This window comes from Choloepus didactylus, chromosome 19 (genome assembly GCF_015220235.1).
Source record: "Choloepus didactylus isolate mChoDid1 chromosome 19, mChoDid1.pri, whole genome shotgun sequence".
NCBI lineage: Eukaryota > Metazoa > Chordata > Mammalia > Pilosa > Megalonychidae > Choloepus > Choloepus didactylus.
In genome coordinates this window covers 19,171,265-19,195,635 of record NC_051325.1, presented here as the reverse complement: position 1 = coordinate 19,195,635, position 24,371 = coordinate 19,171,265, and the positions used below count along the sequence as shown (strand labels likewise).

The 24,371-nt window shown below is 37.8% G+C and overlaps 1 protein-coding gene across 6 annotated transcripts in view; it reads left to right on the top strand.

The window, feature by feature from the left end:
- MACROD2 (mono-ADP ribosylhydrolase 2) overlaps window positions 1–24,371 on the top strand; it is a 2,227,780-nt gene that overhangs the window by 988,255 nt on the left and 1,215,154 nt on the right. The window lies entirely within an intron of this gene.

Here is a 24,371-nt window from a genome sequence, read left to right as displayed (position 1 = left end):
TGGGGGGAAATTGCATACCACTTTTCAATAGGTGTTTTTCTAATGCTTAACTTTTTTTTTTTTTTTTTTGAGTATTTTTTTTTAATTAAATTCAGTTTTATTGAAATACATTCACACACCATACAATCATCCATGATATACAATCCACTGTCCACAGTATGATAACATAGTTATGCGTTCATCACCACAATCTATCTTTGAACATTTTCCTTACATCAGAAAGAACCAGAACAAGAATAAAAAATAAAAGTGAAAAAAAAACACCCAAATCATCCCCCCATCCCACCCCATTTGTCCTTTAGTTTTTATCCCCATTCCTCCACTCATCCATACACTAGATAAAGGGGGTGTGATCCACAAGGTCTTCACAATCACACTGTCACCCCTTGTAATCTACATTATTATGTAATTGTCTTCAGGAGTCCAGACTGCTGGGTTGGAGTTTGGTAGTTTCAGGTATTTACTTCTAGCTATTCCAATACATTAAAGCCTAAGAGGTGTTATCTATATAGTGCATAAGAATGTCCACCAGAGTGACCTCTCGACTCCATTGGGAATCTCTCAGCCACTGAAACTATTTCGTCTCGTTTTGCATCCCCCTTTTGGTCAAGAAGATACTCTCAGTCCCACGATGCCGGGTCCACATTCATGCCCGGGAGTCATACTCTGCATTGCCAGGGAGATTTACACCTCTGGGAGTTGGGTCCCACGTAGGGGGGAGGGCAGCGAGTTCACCTGTGGAGATGGCTCAGTTAGAGAGAGAGAGGGCCACATCTGAGCAACAAAGAGGTACTCAGGGGGAGACTCTTAGGCACCATTACATACAAGTTTAGACTCTCCTTTGTGGTAATGAGCTTCATAAGGGCAAGTCCCATGCTCGAGGGCTCAGCACATCAAACCGCCAGTCCCAATGTTTGTGACAACATACACTAGGGGATCAGCATCTCAAAGTTTAGAAATAGGCCTTACAATTCAGGGATAGAGTTAACTGCTGTAAGAGCTCTAATGCTTAACTTTTAATTAAATTTAATTTCATTTATGAAATATTTGTTACCATTTGGCATGTTCTTTACTGCAGGTAAGATAATTAACGATAATAATTGAAGTATTTCCCTGCTTGATTTTCTCAATTTTTAGGAAAACAATACTTTTAATTTATACAAAACAAAGAAACTTCTGTGTAACCATATATGCTTTAGATTATATCTGTTTATAATTTTTCGCCATGAATTTGTGGAAGAACTGTATTTTCGTCTTTAGACAAAAGAAAAATTAAAAAATACCACCAGTGAATCTTTCAATTATTATCTGTTACTATTTAGAAAAAGAATGAAACTTCTGTAAGATTAATTTTATAAAGTTAATTCCCATATTCAAATGGGAATATAATGAATTTTTCTCACAGTGAAATCTAATGAGTTTATGAATGTGCTACCATATTTATGGTAGAGGCTATGTAAATTGGGCTGATGTTTATTTATGCATGCATTTCATTTGAGAATATATTTAGGGACCATAAGCTTGCTGGAGAATTTGTTTCAACAAAGAAAACTTAAGAAGAAGATGTCTTATCCCAGGAGTGGAATTAAGATAAAATTAACAAGGAATTGAAGTTATCTTTGATCATGATTTTTTTATTCCATTTTTATCCGCTTTGAGGAAGTGTTGCCTGTTTTTTTGTTTTTTTTTTTTTTCCTTTTGATGTTCAGCAGAGCAGTACAATGCAATACACAAAAGCATAATGTTGAATTTTCATAATAATGTTTGTGATGCAAATGAGGCACACTTCAAAAAGCAGGTTGATTAGCATTTCTTGGTAAGATGACAGCCTCTCTTTTTAAATTTTTGTTCATTAGTTGTATCGGTAGATTAGTTATCCAGATTTAAAATTTGAAGTGCATAGTTTCTCTTATAATTATAATGTGAATTTAAATAGTTTTGGATTGTGCATTTAAAATAATTCTTCTGTCACTGAATTATAGTTGGAATTAATAAGCTGTTTGCCACCTCTGTTTGCCACCTCAGAGCCCTTTGTTTTGAAATTCAGTCTGGTTGAAAGTGAACTTCAAGCATTTCAGGCCAGCAGTTTGCAAAAGGTTGCAGGATTAATGAGCTCCAGGGGCTCTGTGGCTGTCTGTTCGGAGCATATATCACTAAATTCTATTTTCAGGATACATCATTCTTATGTGAGAAGAAGATGGGAGCTGAATATGGAGAAATGGTATTTAAGCAAATGATTTGATAATTGCTGATGAGGAATGTTCTTTCATCCCACTAGGCACATACAAGACTGAGACTAGGACTTTTACCTTCTCTAACTGGAGTGAAATTAAAATTGATGGATATTTTAATAAGGCTGCTAATGTGGTTGGAACAATGCTCCTTTATGGCATGTTACAAACTGTTTTGATTACACTTTATGGACTTCTGAGGGCTTGGATGAGGAACTTGCACACATACACTCTCAAACACATTTATATGCACCTATTCTTGGATATGTTGCCTATTAATAAAACTTTATCTGTTTCCTTAGTTACCCTAAAGGAATGACTAGCTTTGTTCTCCTTTTAGATCTTCTCAAGGCATTTTCTCCATCTATTCAATGGAAGGAGTTATAGAGTAGAGACAGCTGTTCCTTGACCTTTAGATTAGCATTTCTTGAAAACCTGATAGCCCCTCATTTTTATAATGTTTATTAATCCAGTGAATAGATTATTTAACCAGATTTTAAATTTGAAGGCACACCAAACTCTTTTACTCTAAGAGAATTTATCTTCCTGGGGTTACAACACTTAATTCGGACAGCCTGGGCCAACCAAGGCAAGTTCATGCCACTCACATAGACTCTCCGATTCCCAGGCATATATCACTCAGCAGTCACAGCACATTTTCTCATGGGAACTAGCTGTCTGTCTCATCAAGGCACCACCTTAAAATTCTCAATACTATGATCTGGGTAGCCCCTACCGGTTGATTGGGGTTAACAGTGAGATACATGTGTTAGTCCACTCTGGCCACTTGGGCAGACCTGTGGAATCTCAGTCCATTTGCAGTGTCTGGCGCTCACTAGGCATGGCAAGGCACAGCAGCCTTCTCCCTATAATTCCATTTGCTGTTTTTTTTGTTTTGTTTTTTATTGTGGTAACATACATATAACACAAAATACCCCATTTTACCATTTTAGGTAATGGTAAAATAGTATTCAATGGTATTGATTACGTTTATAATACTGTGCTACCGCCATCACCAAACATTACCAAGATTTTTTCATCACCCCAAATAGAAATGCTATAGCCATTAAGCAATAACTCCCCATTCTTGCCCCACCTCCCTCCCTCCACCCCCCATAATCACTAATCAAATTTCTGTCTCTATGAATTTGCTAATTCTAGATATTTCATGTAAGTGAAGTCATACGATAGTTGTCTTTTTGTGTCTGGGTTATTGCACTCAACATGATGTCCTCAAGGTTCATCCATGTTGTAGCATGTATGGGAAATTCATTCCTTCTCACAATTGAGTAATATTCTATTGTGTGTATATACCACATTTTGTTAATCTATTCATCTGTTGATGGACACTTGGTTCCTAATCTGTTTCTTTCTGCAGAGTCCTTAGATTTAGAAATGACTATTTCACACCCTATTTTATCAAATTTAAGATGCCATCAATTTTTAAAATTCAGTTTTATTGAGATATATTCACATACCATACAGTCATCCACAGTGTACAATCAGCTGCTCACAGTATCATTATATAGTTGTGCGTTAATCACCACAATCAATTTTAGAACATTTTCCTTACTCCAAAAAAAAAAAAAAAATAATAAAGTAAGAATAAAAATAAAAGTAAAAATACCCAAAGCATTCCATCACCCCTTCCCACACTATTTTTCATTTAGTTTTTGTCCCCATTTTCCTACCCTGGATAAAGGAAGTGTGAGCCACAAGGTTTTCACAATCACACGGTCACACCATGTAAGCCACATAGTTATGCAACTGTCTTCAAGAATCAAGGCTACTGGGTTGCAGTTTGACAGTTTTCAGGTATTTGCTTCTAGCTATTCCAATACACTAAAAACTGAAGAGGGGTATCTACATAACACATAAGAATGCCCTCCAGAGTGACCTCTTGATTCCATTTGAGATCTCTCAGCCACTGAAACTTTATTTTGTTTCATTTCACTTCCCCCTTTTGGTCAAGAAGACTTTCTCAGTCTCACAAGGCCAGGTCCAGGCTCATCCCTGGGATTCGTGTCCTGCGTTGCCAGGGAGATTTACACCCCTGAGAGTCATGACCCATGTAGGAGGGAGGGCAGTGAGTTTACCTGCTGAGCAGAGAGAGGCCACATCTGAGCAACTAAGTGGTTCTCTGGGGGAGACTCTTAGGCGCAATTATACTTAGGCATAGCCTCTCCTTTGCAGTAACAAAGATGCCGTCAATTTTAAGAATTAAAAAAAAAAAAAAAAGTTAAGATGTCATCCTTTCTAACATGCCTCCAATTACAGAAATGTTAAGATGTGAAAAGATAGGTGTCTTAGAATTGATGAAATACAATATTCCCTTTAATTTTTAAAATGCCTCTTAAACCTGGATTCAGCTCTTTCTGCCTGTTTCTTCCAGCTAATCAAACTTATTGTCTACATTTCACCCTACAATTTTATTCAGATCTTACTCATGACCTCACCATTGTTTTCACACTAGTGTGTGAAAGTAGTTTCTAATGAATAAATTGATATTTTTGAAGAAAAGGTGTGTGGATCTTGCAACTCCAACTTCAGCATGCTAGGGCTGTACTGCAGCAGTAGGAAACAAAGTGTGGGCCAGTCAAGTATTTGACATCCTTACTCAAACCCTCTCTTAACAAGGGATAGCCCTAACTTCCAAAAAGCAGATGGCAACATCTGAAAGTCCCATTGCCGATAAAAGTAGGCTCCTGACTCCTTCCTACCATTGTTTTTTATCATAGCAAATTGGCATGCAAAAACAAACAAGCAAAAAAGAAATCAGATCTTATTTCTCCTATTCCTGAGAAGATCCATTATTTCAGTCACCCATCCAAAATATTCAAGAGATTGTATATGTTTTCATGATGGATTTTCAAAGAGTAGGTTTCTTACAGTTCACAATGATCTAATGAAATATCAACTAACTTGGTCAAAGGAGTGTGGGAAGGAGAACCATAGTTTTAAAATAGAGAGCATTTCAAGTTATTCAGAACTTGGCAATTCTGTTTGTAATTCATTAAGCTGGAAAACAAAAGAGCAGGTGATGAACATTTCATTAATCGCCTGTGGTATGTGGATCACTCCAAGCTCTGTGACAACTCCAAAACAGTCTAAAAAGGAGAAAAAGAATGTTCATGAAGATACGCAAATGAAGTTTGGAGTGGAAAAATGTAAATCACCTGGGGCAGTGCAGGACCAGCTTACCTATTCACTCTCAGGAAAGATCAGAGCTTCACAAATCTATCTCGAGTAAATTTGCACATGTTCACTTGCTTCAAGTGAAAAAGAGATTCAGCATGCAGCAGACATTAAATATTTGAGTTTTGTTTGCCACTATCATATCAGGGATGCGTTAATTGGAGTGTTTAATTGGTTCCCTAATGCCATTTAAACAGCTGTTTAATACTCTTCCTGATGAAGGAGAAATGAGATGATCCAGGACAGCCCAAACTTAGTGAAATTTAGAATATTCTGGTCTTATGTTTTAGGCAGAACATCTAAATAATTTAAAGTGTTGAAGGGATTAGTAGACATAGTAAGGTATCAAGTTAGTTAAAAGGCATCCCCGATTTTCCAGAAAGGGCCCCACCCTATTTTGCTGTCAATGACCAATCAGTAATCATGAAAGTGGTGCTGGAAATGAGGAAATGATAGGTTGTTTGCTCACACACAGATTCCATGTAATGGAAAGTGAACTGGTGATGGGCTGTCTGAGGAAAGATGACTTCAGAGGCTGAATGGTCCTTGGAATGGCAGGGAATATATTTTATGGCAATATCAGATCCTAGTTAGAGCTATCTTATTAGTTGGAATGGAAGACAAAGGACTGGTAAATTTTTAAAAGTGAAGATGTTGAAATGTAAGGGCCTCAACATACAGGCAATGAAGGTGTAAAAAGCAATTATGATTGATAGGAAAGGTAATAGTGTTTCAGAGAGGGATGAATAGCTGGGGAGAGGAAAAGATTTTAGGCCAGACTTTGCACTTTCTATTTTTCACACTAGAAATGACATTACAGCCCTGAGCATTATGCTATTGGAAAATGAGGTTGCACATTAATTAAAAAAAAAAAAAAGCCTCTGGTTAAGAAAAGAAGTGGCTACATCATTGGCAGTAATGGCAATATACAAAAAACTACATTGTTATTGAGAGAAAGAATTTAAAAGAATGGATCATTTTATTTATGATTTTTTTTTTTTAACATGCCATAGTTGGTTTTTCTAGTTTTGGAAGTTTTTGAACATTTTGATTTCATTCTCCCTGGAAAGCCACCTAAATTGAAGGTTGGACACCACATAGCAGATTAACCTTCCCGTTGATTTGTAGCCCTCCAGGGAGATGAGATTAGCTTAGTTGCTAATGAATTTTGGGCCCTAGCACAGAACAATTACAATGGAACGAAAGGGAGGTTTCAGGAACATCAAGGGGATTTTGCCAAATTCTATTCAATCTCCCCTCACTCAGCTTGCAGGTCTGTTTATTAAAATTGAGAATTCTTGGTAGAGATTTCTATGGAGGGAAAAAATATATCTTTGGATATACTATTCTGGGGTTAGTTCGATTTCAGTCAACAAACATTTATTCAGAGTTTCATATGTGAAACATAATGTTGTCTTACATGCTATCAGAACAGTAAGATGACTGTGAAAAATGATTGCTCTCAATTAAATTGGCATGAACCTCATGTACACAAAGATGTACACAGTTAAAAAGTAAAATGTGGCAAGTGTTATGTAGGTCTAAATAAAGTAGGAAAGGAGAGTGCTATATTAAGCACTCCCTATGTGCTCCTCACACAGGCTCTTGGCTGCCTCTCGTAACAACCCTGCTTTGTGATACTTTGAATATTCTCATTTTGCAGAAGACAAAATAGTGTTTATAAGGCATAGCTGATAAGTAAAGCCAAGACTTGAACCCTGTCCTTTTAATACCAACCTCTCCACAGGTTATCTTGGATACTAGGGAAGAGCCAATTATAAAATGTTTCATGGAGAAGGTGGCATGGAGGTGGGCCTGGAAAGATGGGTGGCATCTGAAAAGGCATGCTTTCATGTTGGGAGAGGGGAGGCATCAGAGTCATGGGCACAAATGGATATTTAAGCTGTGGGGTGAATGAGACCTCAAGAGGGAGAGCAGAGCTAGGGAAGAGCATCTAAAAGTGAGTCCTACAGAACAACTCTTTGAGGGTTGGGGGTCAGGGCAGGAGGAGGATGAAGAGCAGCTAAGGAGACTCGGAAGGAGCAGTCCAGCAACTGTGAGGTTATCCAGGAGGGTGAGGTGGCCCAGAAGCCAAGGGACAACAGTTCAGAAAATCAGCGGGCACCACAGTGGTCAGCTTCGGAGAGAAAGAGATATGCAGAGTCTAAAAGAACCTGATAGCCTTCTTGATTGGGGCCTCACTGGTAGTTGTAGAAAGAATAGTTTCATTAAAGTGGCCATGGGGCCTAAGAGTGGAAAAAAGATTGTAGCAGGCACAGGAGGGGATGAAAGATGAAGAGGGAGATAGCAAAATAGATCACTCCTTCAAGAATTTTGGTAGAGAAGGGAAGCAAGACCATACAGCTTTGTCACCTCTGTCACCTTTGTCATCTGGTGCAGGAGCACGGCCCAGAGGTAGCGCTGTGGTTGGGCTCACTTGTGGGTGCCAGCTTCAGGACCCTCCACCCCCAGATGTTAGCCTGACCTTGGGCATAAGACTAGGGGAGCAATAGGAAATAGTACTCACCTGCCTAGAGACAACTGTTGTGCATACATTTGCTTTCCTTAGGTAGCAGTCACATTGCCCTGTGTTGGGAAGTCATCCATATCCTTATAATTGGCCCAAGTTTAATTCTGCCCTGTTCAACTTAATAAATTATCTTTGGTACTCTGTGTGAAATCCTGCTGTGGCTCATGGTCTACAACATGGTGAAAAGATGTCCCCAAGAAACATGGTCTCTTTGGGGAAGCAAGAAACAAAAACTAGTATTTTATTACAGTATGATGAGTGTTGCTACAGTGGTGGGATAGATGAAGGATTGTGAGGATACAGGTGACAGACCTAATTCAGTTTGGGGGATTTCAAAGGCTTTTGGACTATTGGACTGAATAAAAATTATCCAGGCAGATGGGGTGGGGAACCTAGAAAAGGCTTAGAGGTATGAACCAGCATCGTGTATTGATTTAATCAGGTGATGACAAAGCTAACTGGGTAGCACTGTGAGCTGCGTGATATGGACCTGAAGTGCTTTTGTGGCCTAGTGAGAACCATATGCCTGTCAAAATTATGAACTTCATAGAAGTCTGAAAAATGAGGGGCAATGGGGTTGTCTGGAAGCATAAGATAGAGCTAAGTAGAGTCAAATCAAGGAGGAGGGAAATACAAAAACAAAAAGAAAAACATAAACATGAAGGAACACAATGAGGAAGACTTGTGCAAGATAATTTGGAGGCGTCCAGCAATTATTAACTGTGGTGACCCACGTCTTAGGTCACCTTTTGGTTTCAGTTTTCCAGCAATATTTTTCTTTCTTTTTTTTTTCCTTATTTCATTACTAAGTAAAGCACCTTAAGAAACGGGTATGCTACATTGATGAAGTTAGCATAGCTCCCATGAGGACAGGTTCTGAGAAGTGAGTTCTTAGACGCACTGTGGTAGTGGCCAAATATTTGCTTATAAGATTTTATTGGACATTTAAAAGAAGCAATATAGACCTTTTTTTTTTTTTTTTTTTTTAATTTTGGAAGTGGGAGAAGTGGCAAAGATATAATGAGTAATGAGGAAAATGCAAAAGGAGCCATTAAGCAGAACTACGATTAAATGGACCCCACTTACCTCTCAGAGGATGTTTCAGTTAGATTCTGTTGTATTCTGTGCCCTTCAGGCAGGTGGCCAGTTTGTTCATTTGGGTAGAATCCTGGAATAATGAAGTCAGAATTAGGGGCCTAATTCTCCTGCAGGCCATTTAGTTTTAACCTACTCCATAACCCCAGAAGGGCACTTGAAACCTCATCATCACCCTGACTTTTGTCTTTGAATACTGTAGGGAGGCCCCGTTGAGAGAGTGTAGATGGCTTTTCAGCAAATCTGTCTTCACCAGGAGAAACCTGTGGGCAGATAAGTAGGATCACCCTTTACATAAAAAGAGCAGCCTGTTCCATCATTAGAAAAATGAGAAATTGTTGTGAGACAGGCAATCATTGGTGGCTACTGAAAGCCTGTTCTCCAATTCGTTTATAAAAAATGGGTATCTTGGAGTCTTGTTAATTATATAGTCTTGTGATAATAGTTTTCATATCACTGTATTGGTGCACTTAACTTATAAATCACCAAATACTGGTACTTGATAGACCTGTACTTACAATCTGGGATGTCTTAATAAATGTTGTTGGTTGGCTGCCTGTTTTATTTTAGGATACTTTAGGTTTAATTATTGTTCCACAGTTTGGGCTTATATTATCTCTTGATGCAAGGGAGATGACATAGAATATGATTTTATGCTACAGAGTTATTTTTACAAACTTGAACTTGTCACTCAATGGTGAAACATCTGTATCTAATGCAGGGATGTACTGAAACTTGTACAACATTTAGAGTTAAGCCATCTTTAAGAAAAAGACAAACTTAGAAATATAAAATCAGTTATAAAGTGGTTATTTTTTAGAGTGAGGAAAGAAATCACAATAAATTACAGATTTGAAAAGCTAACAAATAGCACCAACAACCCAAAACACAAAAACCTAACAAACACATTGTTACTGTAGTTACTTTTGCTTTTATTATGAACTCCATGACAAACATCTATAATTCTTTTTTTCCACATATTTTGGTTCTTCCCATGACAAAATTTTGATATTTCCAATGGAGAAGATAAAAAGATAATTCAGTATCTCCTCTAAATTGTTGAAAACTTTTACAAGTTTTGATAGCTGAGAAAAGTGTCCATTGCATAACTCTTTATTAATAATGACATGAACATGGTCAAGAATAATGGTCAAATTTGGGAAAACCTCTTCACGTCTCTTTCATGATAAGCTTAAGATTTTATGGCGTTTCAAATTTTCTCATACAGGGACTAATCTTAAATACCTTTGGACTGATTATCCTGGTTAACCACCCTGTTACCATAACTGTTTCTCATTTTTGCTAATTAAAAAAAGAGATGACCATGTAAGCACATTGCTAGGGCCCTGCCCAAGGTCCTAAAACAGGCCCATGCGAGTGAGGGGCCTTGAAGTTTAAGCTTCATTAGCTTCATGGTAAATCTCATCTCTGATCTAACAGCATCATGATTTTCACTGAATCTTTCCAAACGGCGTTATATTAGTCAGGGTTCTCCAGGGAAACAGAACTGTGAGCCAATCAATTCCTGTTCTTTTAAGCCAACCCATTGAATGATACTTGTTTTAGCAGCCAGGAAAGTAAAACAAGTATTATTTTCAATAGTGTAATGAAAGGTGCTGCATAACTCTTCATGCTTACATACAATATAGTGACCCAATTGCTCTGTGTGTGTGTGTGTGTGTGTGTGTGTGTGTGTGTGTTAATAAGGGACAGTTCAGTTCTTATCTTTTGATTTGACTGGCATACAACAGCTTATTGTAAGACTGCTATGTTAACATCTTTGTATCTATTACAAGCTTTAATTTACCCTTGATAACTTGAAAAGAGACTAAATTCCCCTGTAAGTTCATGAAAATATTTGTAAAAGATGTTATCTTTGGTGATATGTCTTTTTTAGTCCACTGACTAGATTAGTTGTGGTCATCTAAAACATTAAGTAATCTCAAAAGATAATAAATAGTTAAATAAAAATATCTTATGCCTAAGCAATCACCTTTAACATTTAAAAATGTCATTTCTAAGCCTTAAAATGAAGCTTGTTTAAATGAAAGACTTCAGAATGAAAATTCCATTGTATTTTATAAACTCTCCATTAAATTTATCAAATCCTGTTTTATTGCATTAAAAATATTTAGTTTTATTAAAGATACTTGGGTCTCCCCTTTTTCTATGCCTTCAATCCCCTCTCCATACACAAATCCAGCAACCTAATTATGTCAGCTTTGATCAAATTTAATTTGGATTTTTCCCAATAATGCTGTCTGGTGGCAGTTAAATAGAATTTAATTAAAATAAATATACACAAGATTCAATAGAGCTTAATTATCTGATTTGACTTGGTGAAAGTTGGCAGAAAGTCTAGACGTTGTAAGATACACCTATATTCAACAGGAATGAAGGTTTGGTAAAATACAGGCTAGCATTCAAAAAAGGGGAAGAGGAGAAATTCAGTTGTAAAAGATATCTATATATTTATTTAGGATTCTAAATGCACAAAACAAGTCCTGTTGAATTGGTACCCACAGTATAAACTGTGCTGATCATAAAATTAGGTTGTTTCTTGTTTTCCTGGTCTATTACAACCATAAAATGAAGGTGTGACTAGGCAATCCATTTGTTACATGGAAATTTAGGATTGTCAAGCTATTTTCCCAAATTTGATTCCTGAATCCTCTAGATCAGTACTTCTAAACCTTTAATGTGTATATGCTTAACCAGGGATCTTATGAAACTATAGATTTTGATTCAGTAGGATTGGGGTGGGTCTTTAGATTCTGCATTTTAATAAGATCCCAGGCGATGCCCGTGCTGATAATGTGAGGACTGCACTTTGCATAGTCAGACCCTGGACAAAAGTGGAGTCAGTTGGTCTGGGACAGTTGCTACCCCATCATCACTATCATTTTACTGGTATTCATTTATTCAGATAATATTCAAATAATTCCACCTCTCAACTATGGAAGTGTTTTCTCATAATTCCATGATCGCATTTTGGTCTTCTCATTACATAATGCCATATGTTTGTTTTTTTTCTCAGCTTGATTGTCAAAATTTGTAAAGCCAAATGACAAAAGAATATTTATTTCAGAATCTTACCCACTCCAGTCCAGCATGAACAACGGGTAGCAAAATTTATCTTTCCAGAAGGTATTCTCCAGATCTCATCACTTCCCCTCTCAGTGTCCATTCAGCTGAGAATCTCCTTTGCTTGTCTGACATCTTCCTGATCATGCTATGAACCCTTGTCCAAAGCCTGTGTCTTTGTTCTGCATGTTTTGGCCATCTTGCTAACCTCCACATAAGCTACTTTGACTTCTGATTCCATATTTTGCACACACAGTCCCCTGACCAAGAATGTTCACAGTCATATCTCCTGCCCTCCATGAAGCCTTCCTGAAAACTCCTTCCTGTGCCCACAGGTTCAGAATACAGTAACAAGTGCCTGGTGTCACTCATTATCTGACAAAGCTGGACAGGGTGAAGATACTCAGTGGTTGTCTGTTGGAATTGTATTAATGTATGCAGGGAGATGTTCTTTAGCTTCCTCATGTGCTGCATTTTTAAAGCTGTCTAATATTGATGCCCATTAACTCCCAAAGCACAACTTTCTTTTAGACAGTTATGAAGGAAATTTCTAGAGTTGACTTTCTTCTGAGATGTGCTATGGAAACACATGTTCAAACATAACACCACAAGTTATAAATAGTCTCAATTTATGAAATTCTGAATTTTAAAGCCACAAAGTTAATAGGTAATTAATGTATAAAGTGAATGTTTTGATTTAGAGGAAAGGAGGCAGTTAGAAAATTAAGGACTAGTTTAAAGAAATGTTCACCTAAGGTCAATAAAATTAAATATTAATAACTAACAATTAGTGCTTTGTGGAGTTATTTAGTCAATAGGGAAATATTTTATATAATAGCTTCAACTTGGAGGATTGCTTGCTATAAAGAGAGTCACATGATGCATTTTTATTAATTTTGCCTATTACTTAGAGATTTAACACATGTAGAAAGGTGATAAATATGCCCAAAGGGTGAAACTGGGAAATGTGAGTTAGCCTAAAGCAGGAATGTGAGGGAAATTACCAACAAGAGAATGATGAGAGGGCAGAGACCAGCAGAATTTCCTGAATTATTTTCCCTGACCCTGGAGGAGTCCTTGAGATAATGCAAAGTTCTCAAGATGTCCTGAGGGAATTTGTGGTAGGAAAAAAAAGAGAGAGAGAAAATAAATGCAATTCTGGATCTAGATTATGTGCTTAATTATGTAGGAGAATGGGTAATCCTTAGGCTGTTGGAACATTATAGTCAGAGATCCAATAAATTCCCTTTAACTTCCAAACTATGGGATTTTTATTTTCTAACTACCCAAAGTACTTCTAGTAGAGGTATCACTAAACTAATATGTATCCATGTATTTGTGATCTATTCCTCTAGGCAGATAGTGGTCTGGAGACAGCAGTGGTGTGAAATCCCATCATTCTACTTAAAAGCAGAGTGTGTTTTCAAACCTATCTGAGCTTATTTATCTGTAAAATGGTGATAATAATAGTACCCACCTCAGAGGGTTGTTGTGAGGGTTAAATGAGTAAAGTGAAAATGTTGATTTAGAGGAAAAGAGGCAGTTAGAAAATTAAGTACTACTTGCAAGAAATGTTCATGTTATATCTATGAAATCAAATGTTAATAACTAACAATAATTCTATGTAGTACTTGTAGAAGGGCTTCAGTGCCTGGCAAATAGTAAAATCTCTATAAATGTCAATTATTCTAATCATCAATACTACTGCTGTGGATATAGGAAAAAGATAAGGGCTGCATCTTTAGAAAGGATTTAATTCATGTAAAATGCTTAGAATACTGCCTTTGTATAGTATGTACTCAATAAATGCTAGTTGTTAATATGTGAGTTACTATTATCACCAGAGTGCTCCCCTTCAGCTTTCCTTTGCAGTATCCATCACAGTGAATATTCCAGAGGATTTACTGCATAAATATTGATGGAATTAATTTTATCTTTTAAGGCAACTGTTAATCCATTGGATTGGTAGGTTTATGAGAGATTTTTTCTTTTGAAAACCATTGATAACTTTATCTGTACTGTTGAGATACTTTTTTTGGCCAACAACTTCTCTCTCATTGAGAATTTCATTTGAAAAATTCCAGTATCTTCTAATTCTCCAATGCATAGTCTCAAGTGCTTGTTACTTATTAGCTAGCTCTCTAAGTATCATCTGTGGGACTGGTCCACATTAGATCTCTGATAACAGTCTGAGGTTTACAGTAATAGTCATTCTCACTTTTTTCAAATTCTAAATAGGAGGAAATTAAGTAGAATGTTAAATTGAGGAAGAAGTCTCTGGAGATTACTCTCACAAGCATCCTCATTTTATAGACAAAGAAGACATGACTTGTCTGATTATCCAGCAGGTCAGAGACAAATCCAGGACAATAGTCCTAAAGGCCACACACTAAAATGCATATTAAATAAATGCACATATAAGCATTTCTATTAATTTCAGATTGTTTTTAGAAGAAAACAAAACAAAACAAAGTTATATAAGGTTGCTGAAGAGAAAAATCATAGCAGGGAGGGAAAGCATGTAATGGATCCTGAAAAAGTATATAATATATTGACTGGCTGCATCCTAAAATTGCACAGATTGCTGTTCCATTTCTGAATATTACCTCCAATAAGTTGAAAAGGTCATATTTTTAATCCTTGTCAAAGAAGGATCTGTGTCATAAGTGCTTTCAACTTTGAGGGGGGAAAGGACAAAACCCAGAATTTAAGAAAAGACTCTAAATGAATGCATTTTCTTTTTATAAGCTGCACAGTCCATGTGATGATTCTACTCTGACCCCTGGTCCCCTCTTTGTGGAGTGAGGTAGAAGGATTAGCAAGAAGCAAAGGGCCTCATTTATGGTGCGAGTGTGAACTCTTTCCAAACCCGTGTGTGGAAAGCAATGCTGAGCTTCCCTCCCTGTTGGGATCCTGCTCTCTGTGATCTGGGACTTCTCTGTGTCTCCATTTGCCTAATTGTGAATTGTGGTTATGCCCTCCAGTTCTCAACGCCCCTTTGATGCTTTTCAGCAAGTCCTCTCAAAGCAGCAGGACAAAATGGTAAGGTAAGCAATCATTTCACATAAAAAGAGGGCAACCGAACCCAGGTGGGGGTTCCTGCTGAGATGTTCCTTTCCAAGGCTGTGACCACACAGCCTTAAGCAAACACTGTGACTAGTGCCAGCAAATGAAATTTACAGCCTTCCTAACCTGAGGCTACAATCTCCCGTTCCACTCTCCAAAATAAATTTAATTTGGATATATATTTTTTAATCTTTTCCCCAGACTTCTTTTGGGTATCTAAGAGTTGAATTAGTATCTCCATCTCCAACTGTATTCCCATTCTAGAGGCTTTTTTGTTTGTTTCATTCGTATATCTCATGCTTATCAGTTCACTAGTTCACAATTTCTATTCTCTTATACAACAAAGGAGCTTAACAAAGGATCCTGGTAGGAAATATGATTTACCCCAGATAGTTCAAATGAAGATAATTTAATTAAAGGAGTACTTACAGAAATGTGGGCAGGGTAGAAGGAACCAACACAAGATTTTGAGTCATTCAATGACTAACAATTAGCGGAAGCTGTAACTGCTCCACTAAGCCTAAAGAGGCAAGAGAAGACCATGTTACTGGAGCCTATTGAGAGCTAGAGACAGGAGGGATAGGGCTTGCAGCAAAGCTATTGTCCTAGAACAGTGGTTTGCCATCACATCTGCTCAGTGGAATTACCAGATGAAATTTAAAACAAATGGACACTTGGGTTCCACCCCTGGAGATTCTGAATTAATTGGTCTTTAGTATAGGCATCAAGACTTTTAAAAGCTGCCCAAGTAATTGTAATGTACAGCCAAGTTAGAGAACAATAGTCAAAGACAGGCACAGCCACTACCTGAGATATAGTGCAAGCTAGAAGCCAGCAGGGAAGAAATACCCCAGCCTCGCTCTCCTCCTGCCCTCTCACACCCTGATACCTTCAATCAGAAGCTAGATGGCAGGGGAGAAGGGGTAAGGTAGTCAGAACAGGCCAGACCCCTGTAGAACAGAAAACATAACCAGCTCGGAGCTCATCATGAAACCCAACAAACAGCCTCTGCCTCTTCCTTTCTTGGAAATTAGAATTAAAGAGGACAGACTCATATTTCCCACTCATCCTATTTTGGTATATAGGGGGGCATCCTTCAGGGTAGAAAAATCTTCTAAGGGGCTAACCTCATCTGATACCTCTTTACAGTGTTCCTACAGGGTCCCAGGTGCTCTCCTGCCATTAGCCAAGCAGGACCCCAAGACCTTTTGGGCCATTCATGTTATGCTCCATGATGCTGGAAGCTACTATACAGAGACTTCCAAATCAGAATGGGACACCCAAAGTCAACACCCGAAGTCATTTTTTTATAGAGAAAATTAAGACAAGAGCAATGAGTCCCACCTAGGCTGGCCCTTGCCATCTTTTTGACAGTTGGCTCCTCTTAATGGGCATAGAATTGTAGGAGAGAAAGGCAGAAGTGAACACTGGAGGCAGCCAGCCCACTTTATGGAGAGATTTTGATCAATGAGTTGCATGCTTCCATATGAGCACCAACCTTGACTTAAATAACAATTCAAAAATATTTCTCATGAATACTGGATATTATCCACCACCTTTTTCCTCCTTTCTCACAGAAAATGGGCAGTGACCACACGTGTAGTTTCTCCTTGGATGAAGCCACACTCTAGCTCCTGATAAGGAGAAAGTATTCACTGGCCATTCTCTCCAAACTCAAAGGGTGGGCTTCATATGAGACATCAGTAAAGCAGAAGCAAATTCCCAGGGTCCTCTACCAATTTATGCCATCCTAAGCCTCTCATTTCACCAGGCAACTGTAGGAAGAAAAATGGATCTCTGAATGGCAGCAATGTTTTTGAAGTTGCATTTCTCCTTTTATCAGTTCGCTACCTGTGGGCACATTACACAAGCAGTGCATGGATCTGTAAGCATGTTTCGCAATGCAGATTACCTCTCTACTCCAATTTCTCCCAAGTCACACTGACAAAGGCCACTTACAATGTCTCTATAAAGGTCAAGAGGGTGCAGGAGGTAGGGATGGGGAGTAAAGGAATGATTCTTACAAGGATTGTGAATATGACTATTTTAACAAAATGCTTCTAGCTGAATAATTCAGTTTTGAATTGTGAATAGTAAATACACTTTGACCAACTATCACAATGTCAAAGGGTAGAGGACAGGAAGTGAGAGGCTAGGTGTTTTAGTTTGCTAATGCTGCCAGAATGCAAAACACCAGAAATGGATTGGCTTTTATAAAAGGGGGTCTATTTGGTTACACAATTACAGTCTTAAGGCCATAAAGTGTCCAAGGTAACACATCAATAATCAGGTACCTTCAGTGGAGCTGCAGCTCCTCTCTCAGCTCCTGTGCATTCTTCAAAGTGTCCCTCTTGGCTGTAGCAAGCTGTTTCCTTCTGTCTGAGCTTTTATAGGGCTCCAGTGAACTAATCAAGGCCCATGTTGAAGGGGCGGGGACATGCCTCCATGGAAATGATCTAATCAGAATTGTCACCTACAGTTGGGTGGGTCACATCTCCATGGAAACACTCAAACAAAGAATTACAATCTAATCAATTATTTTTGCAGAACATCTGGCAAGAGAGTGTCCCCCATATTTTGGGAGATGTGATGCTAAGAAGAAATAAATAAGTCTAATATGTCTGCCCACACAAGACTGCATCAAAGATAAAGGCGTTTTGGGGGACATAATACATTCAAATTGGCACACTAGGGATAACAGAGATTCTTATCAATTAGGTAACATTAATTTTCCAGATTGGAAAGAAAGAAAAAGACATGCCTGGCTTAATATTATATTAGTGACATTTATGGAGCACTTAACATCTGTCAGACACTCTTGCTTAGAGATTTACATCCATTTTACCCCCATTACAACCCTATTGAGTAGGAACTATTGTTGTGCTCAATTATAGATGAGAAAACCAAAGTTCTGATTGTCTAAGAAACTTGCCAGGGGCACTGTAGCTAGAGAATGGGGATTCCCCCTCCTCCCTGCCTCCAAACCTTCAGTTCCCTTGTCAAACTCACCTAGGGAATGGATTTAAAATGCTGATTGCCAGATTGTTCCCAGGACACTGTATTTTTAACAGTTATCCCCAGGTAATTTTTATGGTCAAGAGAATTTGGGGCTACTACAGTATGCTATGCTGTTTTCTGTGTATGCTTTGCTTATTTATTTCTTCTTAGCATCCCATCTCCCAAAATATGGAGGACACTCTCTTGCCAGATGTTCTGCAAAAATAAAAAAAGATTTCATTGTCAAATATGTTCTATAAATGCTAAATAGTCTGTTGTTTTCTAGGTGATTAAATCATGCTTATTAGTATCTCAAATGCTATGAGAACTCCTACAGCAAAGGCTCTTCTTACCCAGGGATCGCTTTTTCAAATAATACCCTCATGTGTATCCCTTAGTGCACTCTTTGGGAAGAGGTGATCTTGGACTTGGATGCATGTATTCACAAGCCCTACGGTAGCTTAATATGGATTTATATAATAGTTATTTCCTTTTATACTGCAAAACCATGATTTTAAGATGTATTAATGTTTTTACTCATTTTGACCATAATAGGCAATGCTATCTCCTAAAGCCGTATTAATCTATTATTAAGCTTTGCTTTTTGTAACAAGATGTTAGAAAGTTCTAGATAACTAATATTGTGAGAAGAGACTTCTCTTCCCTGTGGAGAAACGGTAAATGTTGAACCCAAGGCCCTTGTCTTTAGAATAAAAAGACTCAGCTAAACACTTGTATGCCAGTTTCTTGGGAGCAGTCAGCTACCAAAGATACTTATATATTATGAAGGTTTCTATGCCTGTGCTAGCAGTGTCAGTTTAAGTCTTATAATTTCTCGATGAGAGTAGGAAATCGCAAAGATTTTAGGATATGTAGGAGTTAACCAATGCTTTTGGTTGATGTTGAATTTCAGGGTTACCTTGCCCTTCCCCTGCTATGCTCTGCACCACAGGGGAGCAGACCCCTGTGGCTAGTTTCCCAGCCTTCCAAGTCTGATTGCCAACTGGGTTTGGCTGATGGGAGGTATTGTCAAGAGATTAGAGGAAAAGAGGAAGAAATTGGCTAGGGTGTTTTTCTTTTCCTTCTCTGTCTTGGCAGCTTCTCTGCCTCCGTTATTCAAATCTCCTGCCAGAGATACCTGCCATGGTTACCACCTCCTCCATATAACCCTAGTGCCTGGGCTCTGGTGACACCACCACTTCTCTGTGTCCTTTTGTGGTTTCCCACCATTAATAATCCCAAGATTGCCTCCCTGTTACCTATTTGACTTTTCAGCTCTCCTGTCACCTGTGAAACTGATTCCCTGCATTTAATTCCCTTCATTTAAATTACTCATTGATTTCTGTTCTCCTGGTTGGACCCTGACTGATAAAGCCTCTATTTAAATATGAAAAAGTTTACTGGAATTAGTTATTCTAGTGGAATAACAGTCACAATCAGCTCTGTAAAATTACCGGCTTTTCAGAATTTATTTAGTTCCCACAAATGATTGTTTTAAACCTTATCTTTTAATGTCATTCATTATTTAAAAACTATAATTAGTAATAATAATAATAGTAATAATAAATGCAGCATTAAATGTATTATATACCAAATTTACCCGAATCAGAGATGATTAATACATTATCCTGTGCTTTCAGTTTAACTTTTTCTTTAATGCTCACCTCAAATAAAGCTTCTTTTGACAAATCTATTTAATTTAAGATTATAATGTGATGACAAAGTAAGCCCAGGCAAGTCTTGATTTATATGGTATTTCTTCTTCTTAAAACCTTAAGTGATTTATAACAAGTTCTAAATAGATGTGCTTGCAACTTTCAGTATTTAAGGATCTGGAAAGCAGCCACACTTCTCTTTTAAGGTTCACCCTTTCTTAGAATATGTATAGAAGTCAAGTTCCAAAAACAGCTCCGTGATATCAGATTCTTCTTTGACATAGTTTGATTAATCTCTGTATAGAATTTCTAGCAAATAATAGGCATGCAATTGGATGAATGAATGAATGAAGGTAAGAACTTCTTTAAAAATGTCTCTCCCACAGCTATATATAGTATTGCCTATTTTTAAAATGGACTCACAATTAACCAGGAAATACTTAAGTTAAACTTTTATAAGGTGTTTTTAGCTAGGTAGGTCTTGATTTGAAATATAAGCAATGAACTGCATACTCCAGGAGTCATCAGAGCAGAACTTAAGCATTGACAGTAAAGATTAATGAACCACCTTTTCTTAATTGATAGCATCCAAAGTGCACTCCCCTCAACCTTTGTCTGTCAGTTGGCAGAGGATCCAGCAGGTAGTCACACTCCATTGCTTGTTGAAGTTTAAAAAAAAAGAAAGAAAGAAAGAAAACAAACAAAACAACAGGTACTTTAATCTCAGTGCTGTAGATGGTGGTTTTTTAAAGTTGCAATTGAAACAACAGGAAAAATTTAGGGTGAGTAGATCCTCTTGGTGATTCATAATTTAGGAGTGACATATTCAAATTTATTAAATTGACCTGAACATAAAATCATACAGAAAAACAACAGTCTGTAATGCTGCAGATATATTATTTCAGGAACAATACATCCCTTTTATTATTACATATTTGGCTATGTTTTTAAGATTGTAGGTAAACTGTAAGCTTTTCAGGGTTTGTGATAAACACTTATATGAGTAACATTTCTAGTTTCTGAATGTATGTTAGGAGGCGTACTTGAATGTTTACCCAGAGAGTAAGCAGTTTTTCCACATAGCGTGTATGTTGGATAAATATGAATTTACTTTAGGTTATGGTGTTAATGCATAACCTTAAAAAAGAAAAGAAAAAAATGTGAAATGTAGCTAAATCAAAGGTGTTTGATTTTAAAGAATAAAAGTACCATCCCTCAAACCACAATCTTTGTCTAAGAATATTTTTTTTTCTCTTGCCTGTAATTTCTGAGCTCTGTGATGTGGAAGCTGTCAATGTTATGTAATTTAGAGAAATCTAACTTTTGTTACTGTGTGCATTCTTCAAGGACCATGTTTAGATGGTCCTACTGGATGCTTTTTCAAGAAGCCCCATTCTTCTCATGAGTAAATACTGAGATCCTGGAGAAACCTGGGACATTTAGGCACAATTTTGAAATCTGCTTTCTAAATATTTGGAATGAGGATGTGATGTTACTTTCTTGGGAGAAAACAAAATAAAACATTTTATTTGGGTCTGATACATATCAGGGTATACTCATTGTAGATTTCGAGCCTTTGGTTCTAGAAGTTTGGAATTGGCTTGTAAACTGATATTTTTATTTCTGGGTAGGGAAATGAAAATATGCCAGGTGACATTATCTTGGAAGTGTAAATGTTTCAGTCAAATCTTTCTTTCTTTAGTACATTTGGAAAGTGAGTTTTTATGCCTATGAAAGAACCTAGAATCTGATAAATGGGGTATCTTAGCACATGAAAGTAGCTATAGGCAGTGGGATTTCTGTTCCTTTTTGGATCTCTGTTTAATAGGTTGCTCCCCAGTTTAACTTGGATCAGTTTTCTATCTACATCTGCCATGTTGATTTCTACCACGTATTCATCTTTCATTATTTCCATGGGTAATTTCATTCCTAGGAAATATTGGTGAACTCCGGTGTCTCCAAGTCTTCTGGCTTTTGGAGCCACCATTTCCCTTACCAACAAAATAAAATGGCTGGAGCCTCCAGTCAATATACTTTGGGAGGTCCGAGGTGCCTCAAAAAGCCTGATGTTGTAGTGGCATCTCTTGCTCCAAATCCCTGATCATGAGTTCACCTTTCATGGCTGCTGGCCATTATCTGCTCTGTCTTTTCCCGCCATCCCTTTAAGACATCCCAAACTGAGTTTTCCCTAAGGCTAGGCAATGATAAGGAAGATGGCAGCAATGGAAAGGGAGATGGAGTGGGGGATTTGGTTGTTGTCACCTAAACATAGAATGAGAAATACATTTAATTTGAATGTAAACATCTCTATTTCTAGAGACACATTAGCCATTCTCTGCCACAAGGACTTTCTCATTGACATTAGGCTTCCTCAGGCCCCAGATCTCTGCCATGTGACGTGTCTATATCTTGCCACCTATCTCCTCCTCCAGAGTTCCGGTTCCCTATTCTCTAGCTACTACAACAATAAAATCCTTGTTGTTTTATTATGCAGAGTACTTGAACTCTCAAACCCTACTCCAGCCTAGAGTCTGGGTCACAACTTTGCATATCTGAAGAATAATTAAGGAGTTTTGGCAAATGTAAGGGTCTTCACTCTTACACATACAAAGAACCATCAGAAAATTAGAAATTGCTGTGTTTTGTTTTCAGCATATCCTAGATCTCATTCTTACAGTTTCCTCCTCTGCCAAGTAGAGTAAACACCATGGTAACAAGTGGTGCATGGGTGACATTGGGATGCTGAGGGTAGATACAGGATTACCCTTCATGTGTTGCCATATTGAACTAGAAAGGCAAAAGAGATTGGACCACCTACACTTATCTCTTCACAGAACTCCTTTGTAGCTCTTGACCAAACACCAGCATTGATGCAGACTAACTATGTAATTTGTGCAAAAGGAAATGTGGGACCTCTAGTTTAAAATTATTAACAAATTTAAGAAGGCTGTAGCAGAACATTAAACTAAGTATGGGGCCTTTCCAAGGTTGGGGTCCTATGCAACTGCAGAGTTCATATATCCTTGGAGCTGGTTCTGCATTGATGATTGTTGTTGACAGAAGATTTTAATAGTATGGAATTTTGTAGCCGGAGATCTATTTACTATCAGTTTTGGGGAGCTATGTGTGCTGGAGCAAGGTAAATATTTTGAATGACAATAACCAAGGATTTATTGCCTTGTGAAAAATAGATTGCATTTTATCCTCAGAGTCTGGTCAGAGAAAAAGAATCTCCTCTAGGCATTTTAAGTTGGAAGAGATTGCATACTTCAAATTAGGTGTTTGTAAAACCATTGGAATGGTTGGAGGATCAAAGCTCAGGAAAAGCCACTGTTGGCTTTCAGAGACTCTGGAAGGTGTAGGAAATCACAGAGCCACTAGTGATGACCAAGCACCTGCGGCACTGTGGAGGATGATTTTGGCCAAAGCCGTTACTCTGCCTCTCATTGCAGAGGGACAATTGTCTGCCATTGGCCTCTTTTCCTCCTTCTATGTCTTGCACTCATCTTCTTATTAAGTTTAAAATGAGAAAAAATGCATCCAAGGGGATCCGACCACTAGAGCTGGTATAGAAAGCAAACTCCCTTTTTCAATAGAGAGGATATTTGTAGAATCTGGATTTGGCATTCTTGGTGAAGTTGTATCTGACATTTATATAAATATCTAAGATGTAAACAACAGCCTTTATTTGTTTAAGTAAATGTTAAATTCTATAATAGAAAAAAAAAAACACTGAAATTGCAAGAGCTTACTATGATAGAATTGTTCACATCATATCTAAATAGCTGGTGGGCAGAGGGTAGTAGGCATCATGCAGTCCTTCAAGTATCAAGACTGATAGTGCCTTGACCATCTTCAACACATGGCTTCTATAGTTGTCATGGACATCAAAATCTAGGTAGCCGAAAGGGAAAGAGAGAGTGGGTGGTTGTGTGGGTGGTTTTTATGGGACAGACCCGAGAGTGGAATTTATCACCTTTTCTCACATTCCAGTGACCAGATCTCAGTCACATGACCACTCCTAACTGCAGAGGATGCTGGGAAGACCAGCCCTTGCTCAGGAAGAAAAGGAAATGTGTAAGGTGAACAGCTGGACAAATTCTTTCACATGACACTTGGACCCAGGTGACCTTTCCCCCATGTCAGTGACCAGACCATCATCTACAAGGAGGAGATGTGTAGTGTTGTCTGAAGCTTTGTATATTATCTTAGTTTGTTAGAGCTGTTATTGCAAATACAACATGCTGGTTTTTGTTTAAACAACAGGAATTTATTGGCTCACTGTTTTGAGGCTAGAAGAAGTTCAAAATCAAGATATTGGCTAGACTTTTTTTCTCCCAGAGTGTGTAGCATTCTGGTGCTGGCTATTGGCAGTCCTTGGAGTTTCTTTTCTTGTATCTCTGCCTTCCATCATGTGGCCATGTCCTCTCCTTTCTGGCTTCTGTCACTTCCAGGTTCTCTGTATAAGGCCTCCAGTAATATGGATATATTTGATGCCAGATGCCTTTAAAGAAAATC